The sequence below is a fragment of the Mirounga angustirostris genome, unplaced genomic scaffold, assembly GCF_029215605.1.
Source record: "Mirounga angustirostris isolate CCGP_5_RB_7025 unplaced genomic scaffold, mMirAng1.0.hap1 SCAF_2, whole genome shotgun sequence".
NCBI lineage: Eukaryota > Metazoa > Chordata > Mammalia > Carnivora > Phocidae > Mirounga > Mirounga angustirostris.
Genome location: NW_026991710.1, coordinates 19,141,253 through 19,161,657, shown reverse-complemented (window position 1 = coordinate 19,161,657; position 20,405 = coordinate 19,141,253). Strand labels below are relative to the sequence as shown.

The 20,405-nt window shown below is 39.5% G+C and overlaps 1 protein-coding gene across 1 annotated transcript in view; it reads left to right on the top strand.

The window, feature by feature from the left end:
* PPARGC1A (PPARG coactivator 1 alpha) overlaps positions 1-20,405 on the top strand; it is a 303,520-nt gene that overhangs the window by 235,419 nt on the left and 47,696 nt on the right. The window lies entirely within an intron of this gene.

The following is a 20,405-nucleotide window of genomic DNA, read 5'->3' as shown; positions in this document are numbered from 1 at the left end:
AGTTCAGGTTTCAGTAGGTTTCTCCCAGGTTCTGTGTCAGCCCCTAGGTGGTGAGCAGGGAGTGGAGCTTTTGCTTTCTGGCTCTTAGTTTGTATCTAATGGGGAAGGGATAATTTTGTAAAGGAAATTTTGGCAGTGTTCCAAACAGTCAAGAAGCAACGCGTGAAAGCTATAGGGTCTTCAGAGTGGTGGGGGGATCTTGTCAGCATAATGTGCTTGACATTAAGGAAACAAATGGGGTTCTTGTTTTCAAATAGTGGGAATTCTACCACCCAGTGGTATCCTCTAGAATTCCATGAATTGAAAATAATGCCAATACTGTCTTTAAAATATAAATGTATATATACACACATGAAATATATGTTATGAAACCTTACCTCTGGCAATATTTGCCAAAGGTGAGCTCTCCCTCCCATGGTCCGTGCATCACGTTGGCATTTGGCACTATGCACTCGTTGCCATTTATGGTGATTGAATAATTCTAGAAACATGTATGGAGCATCAGTGGTCAGCATCTTCTGTGAGCCCAGTGGTGTGCTGGGTCCGGGAATATGGGAGGATGTGTTACATTACATTCTGTAATCGCATATATTTGCTATCCTTGAGAAATCACTTAAATGTCTCTGCCAAGAAACATTAGTCTTTTCATTTAAAAAAATTTCAAATAATAGGGGCGCCTGGGTGGCTCAGTCATTAAGCGTCTGCCTTTGGCTCAGGTCATGATCCCAGGGTCCTGGGATCAAGCCCCGCATCGGGCTCCCTGCTCCACGGGGAAGCCTGCTTCTCCCTCTCCCACTCCCCCTGCTTGTGCTCCCTCTCTCGCTGTGTCTCTCTCTGTCAAATAAATAAATAAAATCTTTAAAAAAAATTTCAAATAATATATGTAGAAATAATGTACGGGGAGTGCATAGTCCAACGCTTGTACATAATTGGTAGTCAATAAATGGCAATTTGTAGGCGCATTCAATACCCCAAACTTCCTGGATAGCTCTGTAAAACTGAAAGTGTCCTTGGGTAAAAAAAAACAAAACAAAAATAAAAACAAAAACAAACAAAAAAACAAAAGAAAACAAACAAAAAACTGTAGGAAAATTCTGGGCAAGATTCGAATTCCGGAGACGGAATATCCAACAGCCTGCCCTTCCCTGGGCTCTGTACCAGCCCCTGGGTGATGTGAGGCAACTGGGGCTTCTGCTCACTGACTTCTTAGTGTGTATCCGATGGGTAGCTCTAATCCAATGTAGATTCCATGAGGGAGGGGCCGTGTTTCTTTTTATTCACTCCAGCACCCTTCACTGAGCACAGTTCCTAGCACATGGTATGCACCTAAGAAATACTTGTTGAAGAAATGACCAAATTGGGAAGCTCCAGATAGAGGCCAAAGGGAAATGAGTAAGCTACTTGCTTGAGTGGCAATGATTAGTGCATAATTCTCAAAGGCAATCCTAGAACGGGCAAGATGTTTAATCTGTGTCATGAAACGCAACCTGCAGAGGGAAGACAAGCAACCACACAGTGTGACTTCTCAGAGAGCGCTGCAGCTCCGAGCATGGCCTGGGCCTCTCTCTCACGTGGCCAAAGAGAGCCACCACACAAAGGCGTTCTGTATGTGAAAGGGAACCACGTTGAGTCAATGATGTTTGCGATGACTAATGAGTCCCTGGTAAGCAGAAGCCAGGAAGCAGGGGCCGACACTCTAGAAAATATCGATGCAGAGACTCCTCGAGCAGAATCCTGGTGGCAGAAGTTCAATGTGTGGCATTTGCACACGCTGTTTGATTTTCTTTACAGTTGTAATGGTCCATTCTTGAAAGGCAGTAAGCTCTATTACACATCGAGTGAGCCATTTGGGCAGAGAGGGGAGGGGATATCAATTTGTGTTGTTTTATATTATAACTGTGGCAACAAGTTTGCAAATACCATTTTTTATTTTGGTTCAGGGTGGGAGGACCTGGTGCTAGTTACATATCAGATGGTTCCCATAACATAACGCTTGGGTAATCGTTACTTACTCAATGACTGTTGAACATCTGCTATAATAAGCCAGGTCTGGTGACACTTCGGGTTTTTCTATGTGTAAGTTACGTTGTTTCAGTTAGATATAGCACATCTCTTTATCCACCTCTTTGCTTGCCTAATTCCTTATTACCATCTGCATGTCCCCTTCTATATCATTTCTCTTAGACTCTCTCTCTCTGGTGTCCTAAGGAATCTAGGTGACTATACTAGGTGCCCTGTAGCAACTATATTTTTGCCCCTGATTTTTCAATCTACCTGTTTCTAATCTATTCTGCCTCTCCCTCTGGATGGGAAGCTATCTGAAGGTCTGGGCTGTGACTTCCATTAACATAGTCCTATTACAGCTCAGTGTTTAATATATAGCAAATTCTTATTAAGTATATGTTGGATGAATAAGGAATTAAATAAAGCTGCAATTATTTTTGGAGTTCATTATTGCCAAGGTATAATGCTAGGTATCTGGAGAACCATCAAGCATAAGTAGGTACTTGCTTGTCCTAAAGGAGCTTCCCGTGAGTTCAGCCATTTTCATATATTGGGCAAGTGCTTTTTGAATGTCTGCTATGTTCTAAGACAGCATCTATTTGAAAGTAAAGGTGGGTATTTTAAAGGCTAACTCATTAAGTGTTCTTTGTCTTGAGTGCCGAATGGTAAGTTCAAATAAGATAATGATAAGTGAAGAGTGGCATAGGGAAAGGAGATCACTTAGAGAAGCTGGTAAAATATTTGAACTTACTTTATTTTGAAATAAGGCCTTTCTTTCTCTTCCTTCCCTGTTTTTCTTCATATCCATCCATTCATTCATCTGGGACTTACTCAGTATATGCTGTATCAGATGCTCAGAATGCAAAAATAAATGGCATATTTGTCCCTGGGAAATACACACAGTGAAACATTATTTTAAGGTGAGCCCTGCCCTTGATCCAAACATTTTAGTACAATGAATCTAATTAGTTTTAAAACACATCTTTACTATTGACATTCAGATAATGAGCTAAAAAGTATAAATGATAGCAAAAATGTGTTTTGCCATTTTTATGTTGTTGGTAAATGCCAATATGTGAAGCTTTCTATACAGAGTTGATAAACTTCTATTATATAATTGATATCAATGAAATCATACTTTTTCTCCCAATAGTGGCTTTCCATTTTAATTCCTAAATTGTAAATAAAATAAAACTCCTACATTTGGATAAAAGGTAAATATATTGTTAAAAATAAGTAAATAGGGTGCCTGGGTGGCTCAGTCAGTTAAGCATCTGCCTTGGCTCAGGTCATGATCCTGGAGTCCTGGGATCAAGCCCTGCATCAGGCTCCCTGCTTCTCCCTCTGCCCTTCATCCCGCTTGTGCTCTCTCTCTGTCTTGCTCTCTCTCAAATAAATAAATAAAATCTTGAAAATAAATAAATAAATAAATAAATAAATAAATAAATAAACAAACAAACAAACTCATCTTTGTGGGACAAGGGCATCTTGGTTTGAGTTTTTATTTCTTCTCTCAAGCTATGTTTCTTTGCTAAGCCTGAGGAATTATTTGACTATATGGCCTCTCTGTCAGGCCACACAAGTTGGGAGGCCTTCAGAAAAGTGTTTGTGTTTCTGGTAATTAGATAGGTCCATAATCAATTTGCATGTGAAGTCTAGATGTGCCCATGATGTGCCTTCATTGTCCAGGTCAGAGGGAAAACCTAGAGGTGTTAATACACCAAAATGTTAGGAGAGGTCGATTTTGTAATGGTTGTCCAAGGGATTTCCATGACCAGAATAATGTATGCTATAGTAACCGATGTTAAAATTTCTATGCCTTGATAAGCAATCCCTTGCCTAAATTCCTGGAAACATTATTTGAAACTAAAAGTGAAAAAAAAAAAAAACACCAACTAAAAATGATTCTCCCTTTTCAGAAGTAACCTCAGTATCTGAATGGCTTATCTGACACCTTTCATACATACAAGCATGGGGAGTTAGTGCTATTTTCATTGTCCTATCCCACTTCCTTGACTACATTATAAACTCACTGAGGGTAACAAACATAACATTTAACAACAGCATCTATTGATAGCCTCAATGTGGCAGGCAGTGTTCTTAGCACTTTCCCTGTTTGATTTCACTTAATCTTTACAACCACCTGGGGCAATTATTTTAGATATTTTCCCTGTAAAATTTGTCTTCATTATGGACAGGAAACTGAGTCCTAGCGTTCAGTAGCTAGCCATGGGTCCTCAGCCCTAGTAAGTGGTGGAATCAGGATTCCTGGCCACGCAGTGTGACTCCAGATCCTGCACCCTCAGCTGCTTCACCACATGACTTCAGCCGCTATCTCAGTGCTTTACTGAATGATGCCTCAGACATGGAAGGGACTCCAAAAATGTGAAATGATTGATTCACCAAATAATTTGCCAAATGCTTTCATAATTTGATCAAGTTTTGGTATATCCTTCTGGATAGGAGATGTAAGGCAGTGATTATTACCTTAATATTCTTGGTGAGACTTGAAAAAAGGAGCAGAGATTATTTCAGGACCACAGGAGAATTTTCTGCCGAAACCCCTCCTCGTCATCACCACGGAAAATTCACAGTGGCTAAGCATTCATCAGGTTCAGATACGGAAACATGACTCACTCCCAGAGCTGAGATTTATCTCGTCCTATTTCCCTCCTCAGAATGTATCTCTTTTTTCCTGAGGCAACGTAGTAAACTTAGGAAATCTTTCTTTTCACTTGTTTAGTACATGTAGTGATTCTGTGGCCCAGTGTGGTAGAGCACATAAAGTATCACCGATTCCTGTGAACGTTGCTATCGTGCAGAATCTTCTGTGCCACCCCTGGTTCCTACCTGTCTCCCATTCTGCCCACTGTTAGAGATGTTTCAGAGAGTGCCTTCCACTGAACGTGATCGCCTCTTTCTGTACTTCCCTTTCATTAAGCTCTCAAGTTTCCAGTAGTTAAAAGTTTTGATGAGGTCTTTGCTTTCCATAAGCAAACCTTTCTTCTAATGTAGAAAACCAATACCCTAAGTGCTAAATGCTTAAAGGAAAAAAAAATTCTTTATGAATCCCTTATTCAAAAAGGAAACCTGTCAAGAGGTCTATCATAGCTCCATCATACCATCAGAAATAACTTTTCCTGTAATTACTTCATGGGGATCATCCTGTTAACCTGCAAACACCACAACACACTGTAAATTCCCAGAGGACAGTGATAATCTAGTTGAGAGTTGAGGTAATTGGTATACAATGGGACGCAGGCACGCACACAGACTTGCGTATCTGCGTCATAGATCTCGCACAGATCTACTTTACTAAATCACATAAAGGCTGATAAAAACATGATTATGAAAAAATGAAGACTGGGCTTTATATGATAAGCCTAAAATGTGGTAAGATATGCTAAAACACTTTAAAAGAGTTCATATTTAATGGGACAGAAAAAGTCAAATGGGATCCTTTTTTTTTTTTTTTTAAGAGAGAGAGCGTGTGAGCGGGGAGGGGCAGAGGGAAAAGGAGAGAGAGCATCCCAAGCAGGCTTCACACTCAGCACAGAGCCCAACAAGGGGCTCGATCTCACGACCCTGAGGTCATGACCTGAGCGGAAATCAAGAGTTGGCTGCTCAACTGACTGAGCACCCAAGCGCCCCTAAGGGGATCTTAAGCCACACTTAGGATTTCTATGAGGAAATGAATGGGAAAACCATTTTATATCAGAGATACCATCATGAGAAGCTGCAAAAACGGGGGGAAAATCAGGGGATGGGATGGGACTCTGATGCCGATGGGATGGTGGCCACAGAAAGTCAAAGTCAGTGCTGTAAGGACAGGGGGAGCTGGTGGAGAACCCAGGAAGGCGTTCCCAGTGTAAAGTGATCAGCTTCTCCTCAAATCTCCTGATCATCTGGGTTCTTTAGAAAAGACAGAAATTTTAGATGCCATCTCCAGTTTAGTCAATATCATTAACTAATATAATAATGTTTAAAATCTTTTAAAGGCAAGCACCATGCTTTTCAAACAAAACATACGTTTGGACTAGTTCTGGCCTGAAGACCTTCAGTTCACAACCTGAGCTAGAAGGAGTGCAATGATAGAAGAATCTAAGTCTTAATTCAAAACATGATGGCATGCCTTTCCAGTGGGCATTAGTTGTAATTAAACAGATTCTTTTTTTATTTTTATTTTTTATTTTTGCCATACATGATAATAGGATGAGGGCCAATAGTAGAGAAAACGTGCTGAGTTGAAAAAAAGTGGACTCTTGCTACTCGAACTGTGCTCCTTGGGCCAGCTGCATGAGCATCATCTGGGAGGTTGTTAGAGATTGAGAATCTCAGGCTACACCCCAGACTCCATGAATCAGAATCTGCATTTTACCCACATCTTCTGATGATTCGTATGCACATTATTGTTTGAGAAGCACCAGATATAGTACACTTAATATTCTTGAGGGTTTTTTTTTAAAAGATTTTATTTGGGAGAGGGAGAGAGAGAGAGCACGAGCAGGGGGTGGGGAGAGGCAGAGGGAAAGGGAGAAGCAGGCTCCCAGCTGAGCAGGGAGCCCCAGGAGGGGCTCGATCCCAGAACCCCAGGATCATGACCTGAGCCGAAAGCAGATGCTTCCCCAACTGGGCCACCCAGGCGCCCCAATGTTCTTGTTTTTAAGTAGCTCCTGTAAGATGCATCATACTCCAAGAGTTTGAGCAGATAGCAAAATTTCCAAGAACCTTTAGTGTTACTAGTGGAACATGGAACCAAAAAAGTTCACTCTCACTGAAGCTTGAATAGGGCAGTTAATATGGTAACACTGACATGACATATTTAGTTATGCTTTCACAGTGTTAAGTTCTTTACAAGAATTTGGCGAGCCAATACAAGGCTCAACACAGGTAATGCATTTATTCGGTAATCAGTAAGTTACCTTATATAGTCAGTAAATGTTGAGTCCTGGACAACCGATAAGATCGTTCGCTTTCATGTGTTTTTTCAATATTGTGCTCAGCCTCAAGTATAAATTGAGTCGAGTGACCTTTTGATACTGTATGAAATTGACTGCATTTACTAAGATTCTGTGATTTCAATTACCATAAATTTTTTATCCTGGGTCCACAGCCGTTGGCCCCAACATACCGACATCTTATCCTTGGTTCTGCTAATGTAGTCAGCACCAGTATAGCATGTTATTACTAATATGTGTGTGAGCACACGTGTGGGTGTGTGTTTCCCATCAGAACTTCATATCATGCCCAGGAAACATATGCGATTTTCCCCAAATCGAATCTAAACCCTACATGGATTGCAAAATGTGCATGATTTCTGGTCCAGGGATGGAAATTGTGTTCTAGGGTGCTAGCTGGCTCTTGAATTTGTGAGCTGGATAAGTCGATTAGTGGTTCCTCAGTTTATTAGCAACTTAATTGTCAGAATGTAATAGAAACTTCTGAGCTGCAACAACTCATTAGAAGCAATGAAACATGTGACTTTCTTTTTCTAGAAGAATATTCAGTGAACTGTGTTTTTTTTTTCCCCAAAGAGATCTCAAAAATAAAATTAACACTTGAGTTTAAATGTACACCTGTGAAGGTAGAGGAGTTTTGAATTCTGCCCACTGGAAAAACGCTCTGGAAAAGTGATGGGTACTAAAGGGAGGGAAACCAGGCTTCAAATTTCTACTCTATTTGGCATGGAAACTTAGGTCAGTTTCTTAACCTCCTTAATCCTCAGTCTCTTTATCTGCAAAATGGTGATATTGTAGATATTTCAAAGGATTGTCATGCACGTAAAAGGAAGTAGCATCTGCCAAGTTCTTAAAAACATCTCTGGCGCATACCAAGAACTCAGACTACTCTTCTTTTGTCGACCTAGATATTTTTCTTCACCTGCCCTTTATCCGGAAATACGTTAGATTTTAAAAGATTTTATTTATTCATTTAATTGGCAGAGAGAGAGAGAGAGACAGCGAGGGAGGGAACACAAGCAGGAGGAGTGGGAAAGGGAGAAGCAGGCTTCCCGCCGAGCAAGGAGCCCGATGTGGGGCTCGATCCCAGGACCCCGGGACCATGACCTGAGCTGAAGGCAGTCGCTTAACCGACTGAGCCACCCAGGCGCCCCTGAAATAAGTTAGATTTTAGAGCAACCTTATGTTTTCAAGGTTAAGGATGTAATCATTTAAAAAGCACATAGCCATTGTATTATCTATCAGGAAGAAAGCTGTATCTTGCTATCATGCTCATACTGTAGAGAAATTGACAGTTTCTGCCAAAACAAGAGTTTACTTTTTAGTTCCCTGGTAGACTGTGGTTTGATTTTATTTGGTCTTTATGGCAATAATACTCTGATCACTCTCACAGAAGCTGAAAGAAAAATCTTGCTTCTCCTCTAATGTTTTATTATAGCTGTAGCTCCCAAAGATCTTGGCAATGTTTAGGCATAAAGAGAGGTTGAAGAGTTGTGTGTGGTGATTAAAACTTTAATTCACATTTCAAAGATAGTAGTTATTTTCTGAAGCCCACAGCCCAACTGAAGACTATAATGTGAAGAGAGTATTTCATTTCCAACCAAAAGTGACGCTAAAATTATGGAATATTCCACTCTTTTTCTAATTCCCTTTTCTCTGATGTTCATTTTTCTTTTTTTCTTTGTATTTTTATTTTTTAGTCTTTTTCTTTCATTCAACATTTAAATAATTATGTTGTGATATATACCAGTCACTGCGGGGCAGCTAGGATGCTGTAAACATCACGAGGACGGAGTCTGTGTCTGTTAGAACCACCGTGTGTGCCTGAAACACCTGATATCCCCAAACTACTTTCTAAATGTACAAACAAATAAAAGAAGAAATGAATGAATAAAGCCAAATGGACTTCATGCAGTTTAAATATGTATTGAGGCCTTCTTTCCTTCTCTTTAAAGATATTAGAAAGAGGGCACCTGGGTGGCTCAGTCGTTAAGCATCTGCCTTCGGCTCAGGTCATGATCCCAGGGTCCTGGGATCCAGCCCCGCATCGGGCTCCCTGCTCAGCCGGAAGCCTGCTTCTCCCTCTCCCACTCCCCCTGCTTGTGTTCCCTCTCTCGCTGTGTCTCTCTCTGTCAAATAAATAAATAAAATCTTCAAAAAAAAAAAAAGATATTAGGAAGAATTTAAGTAAAATACCTGCTGTATTTACTAAGGACTCTATTTTACCTCACCATATTTTTAAGTAAAATGAATTATTCCTCCCCCTTATCATCTTCAAATGGATAAACTTTTTTCATCTATATCCCCTGTTGATATTTCCTATGACTCAGTGGCACTTTTTGTTTTTGTTTTAATGATGTTTTTATTCTAGTTCAGCTATTCCAAATTAAAGGCAATATCTGTAGGGTTTTATCAGTAACTAAACCCAATTTGTTATAGAAGAAGAAAGGCTATTTAATCAGGAGTAAAGATTGTAAATGGCTTATGTTAGGTAGTAGATTAAATTCTTATTACATAGTGTTTCTTTGGATTTCCTGTTCAGTTTTGCTCTTTTATCGACAGGATAACATTTTGAAAATGGTTTTTGAAAAGGGACATCGTTAGAGAACTAGCAGGAAATACTTACGTAGCGTTTCATGATGCCCGTTATGTCCAGGTACCTGGCTCACTCCTTCCCACACTGCAGTGGGGCATCTGTCTCTGCTGGCCAGTTGATGCCCCTGGGGTCACCAGCCCCAAATGCCTCTCCAACGACATAGGCTTGCCTGCGGCAGAACCAGAACATGAACCCCACTCTTCAAAGGCCAAAGCCCAAAAGAATTTGATCACTGCTTTGGAAATATTCACAGTGGACATCAATAGGAACGGCAACAAAACGAGAGGCCTTGGATTCATGTTTCAGAAATATTGAGCTGCCGGATGCTCTCTCAGGGGCAGATGCGAAGCAACGGATGCTCCATGGCACAGAACTGTTTTCCTGTCAATCGCTCAAGCCCGATGTTTTCATCTTATGCCTGGAGCTGAAAGGATCTACTACAGGGCGACCCTTAGTTGATAACATCAGATCTTTCACCTCTGAACAGATTGCAGCTGGCTGACTTCATCCTGGCAAACGGACCTGGAACATTTGTTTACAACCATTCATGTCACCTGGGACAACGAGGACTCCCGGAGAGAGAACCCTGGCCCTTGGTTCCTCCTTCCCTTCTGGGCTCTGCTAGAGTCTCAGGCAAACAGTCATTGTTCTTACGCACGATTTTATGGTCTGCTTGATAGTGTGCGGTGTTGTGAGCGAGAAATGCACTGAAGTCAAGGATGCAACTATAGAAGTGTAGTACAAACTCGGTCAATATTGTTTGACTGACTTTATCTGAGATACGTGTATCTTTCACGTAACATTTTTATATAATGCTTCCTCAAAACACAGAGGTATTATGCTACGTTGACTTCCAATTACCTTAGGGGATAGATAGACGGGGCAGATGTCACTGCTGCCGATTTACAGATGGGACAATTAAGGCCCGCGAAAGCCAGGACCCCAACGTTGAGCAGACCTGGACCGACCTTGATGAATTATCTCATCATACTTAAGCTTTTGCTATGGGCCCTTTTATGCCACACCACACACGTTTTACATTTTTATATTTTTATGTTATAACTACAAAAAAGGCTCATTATAAAAAGATTAGGAAAATAATGGAATTAAAGTCCTCGGAAGCCTCCCTTCCTTGTAATACTTTGGAGTTCATTTTTTCAGATGTTTCCAGTATCCGTGCATGGGTCATAGGCTGCACAAGTGCTCCTTGCTAAATTTCTTGATTGATTTTATACTATTTAATGGGTATGTTTCACTTAAGTGACATACATCTATGTCATCATTTTCATGGAGCTCGAGTGTCATGGGGTGGGTTCTCCTGGATGTCTTCCTACTTTAAACTCAAGCTTTCATAGCCTGGTCAGCCTATGGTCATGTCAATGAGGCTCTTGGTTGGTAGGTGTCCCTGCCATATGCCAAAGAGATCTATGGACTTATGAGTACTGACGGAACCCTAGAGAAAGATATTGGCAGCTACTAACCAAGGGGTTCAAAGGTCAAAGCTCCCAGCTCCAAGTGGGTAATTGAAGCAGGGACGCAGGAAGGAAAGCCTGCATAGTAAAGGGGACAGACTCCATATGTGTTGGATGAAGATGGAATGTACACATTCTAACATTTTATGGAAGATGTGAGGATTTCAGTGTTTCAGCCATGTCAGTGTGGGACAGTTGGTCTGCACTCATGGAAAAGCCTTCTCAGCTTCAGCCCATAAGATAGATCGTGGCAAATATTTTCACCTTCCCTCAAAGGCTCTACCATTCAGGTCTTTCGTAGGAGTAATTCTCAGTCCTGGTTCCCATTAGAGTCCCACCAGGGGAGCTTCTAAAAACACTAACTCCGTCCTCCAAACAGACTGATTTTATTGCTGTGGGCTGGGGGTGGGAGTGGAGGGCAAGCATAAATGTATATATATTTTTAATGCTCATGTGATTTTAATATGTAGCCAAAACTGAGACTCCTGGCTTTGCAGGCATCTTTCACTTTGTGTAAAAGAAGGCCAGCAGGAAACGGTTCTTTACATCAAGTTTTTATACCAAGAGCTATATTTTCAACAGCTTAGAGATTTAAGTGTTTCTAAGTTATTCCAGTCCTTTTCTAAAAAAAAATACCTATGCTCTGCTTTCCTAAATAAATCTGACTTTTTTTTAATAAATCTGATTTTTAAAAATATTTGGCTTTCCTTAAAGAAAAGTGGAATTCTTACTGTTTTATCCATTCACTTTTTCCTCCCATTTGTTTATTTTGTTTACGGTAATTTATTTCATCAGTGTCTTTCATGCTAGAATAAGCTTTGTGAGGGCAGGGATTTTAAATTACTTTGTTCGTTGCTAGATCCCTAGTGTCAAGAATGCCTGGTACACAGTAGGTACTCAACAAATATTCAATATTTTTTGACAACAGTTCGACGTGCAAATCATGATTCCTATTTTTAAGAAGTTTATGATCTATTGAGAAGCACAGACATGGAATTTCGTTGGGGCCCAGGATTTCTATAGAGGTCTGAACTGGGAACTTCCCATCTGCGATATTTTAAACAATGTTGAGGCCTAAAGAAGAAAAATGGCAAGTGTATGAGAAAGATTCTTTGCTATTATTTGCTTTTATTCTCCTGGGAAGCAACATGGCATTGTAGAAAGACTAGGGAGCCCAGAGGCCCCAAACAAATGTAGATTTAGATCAGTTAGGAATTGACCTTGAGAAAGTCTGTTTAACACTTTATCTGTCTTCTCATCTCCAAAATCATACAGTTGGATGAGTTGACTCTTTTTGGCTCTCACTCTTCCATATTTCAGTTACTACATCCTATCATTATGTGAGCCCTGTTGTTAAATGACTTTTTTTCTCCTTTTATCATCCTGGAACTCTTGAATTTTTATCCAGTTTACTAGCTTGTACTTCTTTTGTCATTTCCCATGTTGTGACAGGCACGCACGCTTCTTTAACCCAGGTATCAAGGTCACTTTAAAAAATGTCCCCTTGGGTGTTATTAGCCACTTTGTCTAACTGGGTGTCATAGGCAACCCTACTGTGCGTGCTCACCGCATAGGCACAGAAATCCTGATCGTCATGAGTGATTCTGCATTTAGAACTGATTCAGTATAAAATATTTAAAGATTCCTCCTGAGAGGTACACTCATTCTGGTATTAAGAGAAGCTCAGACTCTAAATCCTACGAGATTGCAGCCTTACTCAGATGCTTTGGAAACTGAAACCTACGTGGAATACTTAGACACAAAGTCATGGAGACTGCTCATATTGTCTTCATCTGGCAAGTGTTTTCTGACAACCCACTACTCTGTTCAGAACACTTCAGTGGGGAATGAAAGTTGCTCGAGGAGTCTAAGACCCAGTCCCAGGCTCTAAAGGGCTCTGTTCTCCTGGTGGAAGGGCCCCACACAGCACGGAGGATTACCAGGAACCTCATTGATTCCCTTCACCCTAGATGGCCCCAGAGAAAGGACAGCCTTGCCTCTGAATAGCTTCTAACCACCTTGAGACAATTTTTTCCCATTTTAATGCTCTTGCCAGAATATTGCAGTAATCAGATCATTTGATGTCGCCCGAATCTTGGCGTCCCCAACCTTAATATACCATGTACATCCAGGTGTCAGGGATCTGCAGCTGCTTGGTCTGCACGCATCTTGTGGTGCTAAGTGTTTATGAACAAATAGCATTGGCCTGTGTAATACTGCCTTCTAAGCACTTCTCTGGGGCAGAAAATATACAATCTTATAGAGAATTTATTGGTTGTGATGGGAAATTGTAACAAAATGTCTCACAGAGTCAGCCTAAAAAACAATCTGCTAATTTGCCACAGTAAAACTCTGTGTCATTTACAATGTAGGTCTTCTTTCTGACATCCTAGTGCTACTGTTCTGAGCGATCAGTGCTCATGTGCAGTGTGTGTTAGATATTTTCAACATCACCTCCCTCCCAGATAGCTACATCCTATCTATGTAAGCTACGAAAATACTAATGTCTCACTCATTGCAAGTTCTCACCTCAGAACCTTTGCACTTATTCCTTTTTCTGCCTAGAATATTTCTTTCTCAGATATTATGGCTTGCTATTTCAAATGCTGTCTGTCTGTCTCTCCGTATATAAAAACATACATACATACACATTATTGGATGTATATATTTTACTATCAAGTATGTGTATATATATACATACGTACACACATATATTATATCTGTCCTCTCTGTGTTATATATATACACACACACTCCAAATATGTCTCTCTGTCTCTTTTTCTTTCTCTCTCTCTCTAATGTTATATAATATATATAATAATATATACAATTAATAATATTATTATTATATGAGCTATATCCTCTCTCTACATATATATTCTGTGTGTGTATATATGTACTCTATACTTTATATATGTGTATATACAATATATATTATTGGATGTATACATTTTACTATCAAGTATGTGCATATATGGATATATACACACATGTATCTACACACATATATTCTATTCTTCCTCTCTATGTTTTATATATATATACACACTCCAAATATATCCCTCTGTCTCTTTCTTTTTTCTCTTTCTCTTTCTAATTATATAATATTATGTAATAGGTAAAAATAATAGTATATGATATATACAACTAATAATATTACTAATATTATAAACTCTATATTCTCTCTCTACATATATACATTCTACGTATGTAATGTGTGTGTGTATATATATGTAATCTCTATTCTTTCCCTATATATGTGTATGTATATATAGCCTATCTATTTAGTTATCTTTAGAAGGGGTTCATTTGTTTATTATCTGCCATCCTCTCTCCACCAGAGTAGAATGTAAGTTCTTAGAAAACAGATTATAGCATATAGTAGGCACTCAATAAATACGTGTAAGTAATACAAGTTTATGTACTTGCAAATGTGCACATGAATATGCTATAGGTCTGCACGTGTGTGCGTGAACAGAAAGTGTGTCAAATGTAGATATCATGGCTCAGCGTGGTATGGATCTCAGGTGATCACTGCAATAAACGTGCAAACAGCCAGTGACTGCGTCAGATCACATCTTTTAATTCCAACAAGTAACAGGTAGGCAGTGACCTTTATACGAATTGTAAGGATTTCTGAGCCTTCATGTACATAGTAATTTTGATGCTGCAGTTAAAAATCTCTCTCGTGTCGGCTTGTTGCACAGAACGGTCTTCCCTTTTCCCTTCATTTGTTCACATCCTATGCCAACCTTGAAGTCTGCTTAAATGTTCCCTCCACTACAGTATTTTCCCAACGGATCCATTTTTTGTTCTCACTTATTTTGAACTCAATCTAGTGCATAATGTCTACAATAATGATAATATTAATAGTAGCAAGGATAAGTCCTTACTATATACCAGGCCCTGTTTAACATGGTTTTCATGGATTTGCTCAAAATAGTCCTTCAGTGTAAGTCTTATTATTGTAACACCCTTCTCAGACATGAAATCTGAGACACAGAGAGGTTAAGTAACTTGCTGAAGGTTATGCACATGGTAAGTGATAAACTCAGGATCCAAATGTAAGCAGTCTAACTTCAGAGTATATATTTTGCCTCACCACCTCTTTCATAATAACATCAAACTTGTATAAGGCTTTTATGTACTTCTTGAGCTTTCAAAAAAAATCTTAAGAAGTCTAGGAATGTTTAAGAACTCTGTGAAAGTATATAGAAGAAAATCCTCAAGAATCATTTCGCATGTAGTCTATGTAGTCAAATAGACTAAAAAACCAAAATGAACTTTATGATAATGATGATGGTGAGAAAATGTTGAAAAAAGAGGAGAATGATTGGCAATAAAAAGAGTGAAATGCCATCAGACTAATCAAAATGAAATTCAGGGAGTAAATAACCAGTAAGTTGGAATCAACAAGGAAGCATAGACTATAAAACATCTAGGCACATAACGTAAGATATTGGAAATAAGCATTCACATAGAATAAATAAAAAAATATGTTATTAATAACTATTAAGAACTGCTAGAACTGCATGTGTTAGAAAGGATAAATCTAGCTTCCTTGGAATCATAAATTCCCATCAAAAATTGATCTATACACTACTCAACAGCCACAAAACAGCAAGTTACCCAAACTTGCATGATTCAGAATCATTTGGGGTGCTTATCAAAACTGCAGAATCCTGGACTGCTCCTCTAGGACAATCATTCTCAGCTGGGGGCAGTTTTGCCTCCCAGCAAGTATTTGGCAATTTCGGGAGACATTTTGGATTGTTTTGATAATCGGGGAGGTGCTCCTGGTATCAAATAGGCATAGGCTTGGGATGCTATGAAACATCCTGAAAGGCACAGGACGGCCCCTAACAACAAAGAATCATCTGGCCCGAAACGTCAAGAGTGTCAAAGTTGAAAAACCCTGATCTAGAGGTTTTGATTTAGTGGTCTGCGATAAGACCTAGAAATCTATATTTCCATCCAGGGATCCGGTTATTCTTATAAAAGCTTTAAGAGCTTGAAGACAGACTTTGAGGTAGAGATAGGACATGAAGAAATGAAGGGAAATGGAAAGAACATTCTAACATAAGGGCAGATCACACCCAGTAGGACTAAAGAGAGGTTCCGTGGTGACACTGGGATGGCAATAAATACTGAGAGGCAATGTCAAAGCAATATCCTCATTCTACATGGAAGGCCAGCTCTGCTTCATGGGATGTAACTGCAGTTTCCCACCTTGGTACTTAATTGTTGATAATTAACTCATTTTGTATCCTCTAATATGATTACAGATTAGACTAGCACACGCCCACTCTCATTTTTGTTCCATCGATTCATCCATAAAATTCCAATGTATAAGAAAAGGGAGTGAGAACAAGGTTTTATCAGATATATCTGGTTTGGTATCCAACTCTGCCTCTTATAAGCTGCATGAATTTAGGGGTAATCGTAGGGTCAATTGTTGCTTTAAATGAAATAGTGTGTGTAAGGAAATGAACTCAGCACCAGGCACATAGGAAGTACTCGGTAAAAGTCAGCTGTTACTTGCTATTATTTTTTATTTAAATAACATTTATCTGTCATAATATTTATGAAACTATGTAAATGAACAGGAAAAAAAGTAAAGTTGAGGCTTAAGATGATGATCGGTATCTTTATATCAATCTCAGCAACTGATTATTTTGTAGTCTGTTTTGATCTAAGAGGATTGAGAAAATCCTTCTTCATAGAAACGAGTATTTGTAAATGGCTCCAGGTTTTAAGCTGCTCACCCTCACTTCTCAAGATATTTTTTTAAATCCCGAGACCAACATAAAATGATTCAATATGGCACGTTAATGCAGTGGTGGTCTCCACTGTGCTTACGATAAGAGAAATAACACAGTTGAGTGTGCACATTGCTTTCTAAAACCAAATTAGTTATATTGGCATATGAGCTCAATTATATAAGTGTGTAAAATATATCATATACTACAGTGTTTACTATCAGTCCTTACAACACTTCTGCTATGGCCATGGTTCCGTGGCACACAGTTTGAAAAAGCTTCTGGCTGAGACTATATATACTCCCAGTTTATAGATGAGTGTGTTATGCAGTATGGAATACAGAAGCTCCCTCTAGTCCAGATAGATTACATCAATTGTTTTCTCTTGATTAGCGAGCCTGATGCTTCTGCATGGACAGAGAGTAAGTTGGTCTGGCATGATTTTCTCTTCACAAATCATCTCGGCTCTTTGGAAATTTTTGCAAATTAATTGCTTGATGATTCATGCCCGTATCCTCCCAAACACCCGAGTTGGGGTGAATTAATCCCTGCATTTATAAGACCCATGTCAACTTCTTCCTTTACAAAGGGTGTACGTTACACTGACTCAGTGCTTTGGGGGCTTATTTCAGAATCAGCCCCTCTGTGGTTCTGTTCGAATTTCCTTCTCTCCCACTAAGAATATATTGGCCGTTTGCCTGGCCTATCAGCTGATGCAAGCTAATTTCGAATTACAGCCTAAGATAAATGTTATTAATTGGGTGGGCATGGAAAAAGGTGGGAATTTCAGAGCAAACAACAATGACAACAACAGGAGAATGAAAAGTCACATTATATTTTTAGGATTGGCTCAACATTTCAGATGTTATTCTTACTCATTTTTAATAAGCATCTACTGCATGCCAAGTGCCTTAATAGTGATCCAACAGGCCTTACGGTGCCTCTGTTTTAGATAGGCCATGAATGAGATAAGTCAGTAAAATATATATTGAGTTATAGAAATAAGTGCCAAAAGGAAAAATAAACTAGTGTAATGGATATAATGTTTGGAGTGGTTGGGAAGGTCTCACTGAGAAGGTGACTTTTGAGTAAATGAAGGGATGAAGGGGCAAGCCATGTGGCCATCTGGCAGAAGAGCCTTCTAGTAAGGGGAAACAGCAGGTGCAAAGGCCTTGGAGCAGGAGAATACCTGGCATTTTTGTGGAGTAGTGATGAAGTCAGAGTGGTTGGAGAGGATTCAGGCAGATAAATGGGGGCACTGACAGGGTCAGATGATGTAGGTCTAATATAGGGCAACCAACCATACATCTCAGACCATGATCATCTACATTCACACCCAAGTGATTGAGTATTTACATTCTCAGAAGTTTCTGGCTTGGATGATCAATTATGTGGTGATCCTAGGCTAGTAGGTCACTTGGAGGATTTTGACTTTGAGAGACATGAGAAGCCATGGAGGGCTGGGTCACAAGAAGGGCAAGGTATGACTTAGGTTTTATCAGGATCCTTTAGTCTTCTGTGTTGAGAATGGACAATTGGGATGGGGAGGCAAGTGGTGAGTGTGAAAGCAGAGGAACCAGTTAGGAACTTACAAGATTATCATTCGGGCACGTGCACCACAGCCAGAGTCAAGTCATTTTAGTCGAGGCTACATAAATAGCTAATGGTGCAGATGGGACTTGGGACAATTTTCCTGACTTTCAGTCTGGTGTCCTTTACACAGGGCCCAGCTGCTCTCTTAGTTCAAACCTGAGAACAAACGGAATGCCAGGCTGGATCTTTACAGGTCCATTAAGCCTCCTGTTTGGTGGCTCAACTTGGTTGCTTCCTCGTCATGTTGTGAAAAGTGGACACGAGACATCTCCCTTCCCCCACCCCCACCCCCCTCCCCCTGAAATAGCTTGTTTTGAAGCATCGACCAAGATTTTCTTAAGCCTTTCTCTTGAACATCTGTATTTATGCTTTTGCTCATGTGACCTCTTCAGAATAATGAATTCCACATGTTCAGTGCGTGCTTATTAGCTCATGAGTGTGTGATGTGAGCTAGTAAGTTCGAATGGAGCCTAATACAGATGTGAACACATATTTTATGCCTACTTAAATAGGAGCATAAATATTAACAAAAATTAAATGGACTCCCACAGGTGTAAATATATCCATGGAGGGAGTTCTTCAGTTTTGCTTGTATTTATTTCCACTTGATTCTTGGTTTATTTCATTGTCCCAAGAATTGTCTTCAGTTTTTGACCATTGCTTTCCTCAGTTGGAGTGGATAACTGGGAGGAAGAATCCATGTGCTGATGATATACATATATAGTCAACTGCAGTGGAATATATGAGAATATACCTAAGAGATGAAAATGCACATGGACATAGATTCTGTTTTACATATGTGTACTTGCGATGCAAACTTGTGTGTGTTGGAGCATGGTATGGATAGACACGCTTACATACATGTTATTTTAAGTAGCCACACTATCCATGGAGAGTTACCCAAACAGTGAAATTAAAATCTGTGTTCTTCCTACTAACTACTCTAGCAGTACAACCTTAAATTCCAGCAACTTTGGCATCCAACAGAGTAAATAGAGGGTCACATAATGTGTGCTTATCTCTCCTGGGAATAAAAGAGGGCAATAAGCTAATTCTCAGGGCATCTGTAAGAAGTGAATAGATACAGAAGTATTTTTCATAAGAAATGTGTGATGTAAATTCTTTATTGTCTTGGTTATTTTTCTGCTGCACATATACGCTTGAAACTTCTTACGTCATTTTTTTTTTACATCTTCAAGCATCCATCCCATTTTCAAAGCCATCCCATAAACAGAGAGTTAGTGGGTTATGTTAGGGCCTTCTCTTCTTGAATGGGGCAGGAGTTAGCAAACTTGAAGAAGTGCCACATGGGGAATCCGCCCATTTTCTGTTGGGTTGTGAGAAGGTGCACGGACATGCTGTTGGTCCATACCTGGGTATAAGAGAAGCAAGGAAAAGCATATTGGATTGTAAAGCATTTGAGGAAGGAAAGAGAGGAAAAAGAGGAAAAAAAAAAAAAAAGAGAAAGAGCGTTGTTTGAGAGTGAGTATTCAAAATATTAACATCTCCAGCAAAAGCTTAGACCCCTCAGAGCGGACATGTATAATACACTGTCGATGAGGTGGTATCTTTCCTGATTAAAATGCTTTAAAGAAAAAAGCTAATAACCTCAAATTCTGTTTCAGTAGTCTAGTCTGAATTGTTATTTTTTTCTTTCATTTCAAAAATTATTTTTAAAATTTTAGGTCAGCTTCTTGCAAATCTTGAATCAAACTTCATACATTAAAACCAAAATTTATACATGAAAAGTTTTTTTACCTTTTTGTGCATGAACAAAAGGTACAGAACTTCATGTGTAAAGATCCAGGAAAGGGACTCCTATGGTCAACCGTATTTCTTCTTTGAACCCCACAATCTATCATAAAAGTCACTTTCTCATTTATTTATTTCACCTCCTGGTTGGGGTCTAGTGGGAGAAATAATCCAAAATAGTGGATAATCCAAAAATGTCATTTATATTTGGCTTCAGAATGCATTACCAGATGTTACTCTAGCAGATTTCCCTTCCTAATTAGGCCTCACT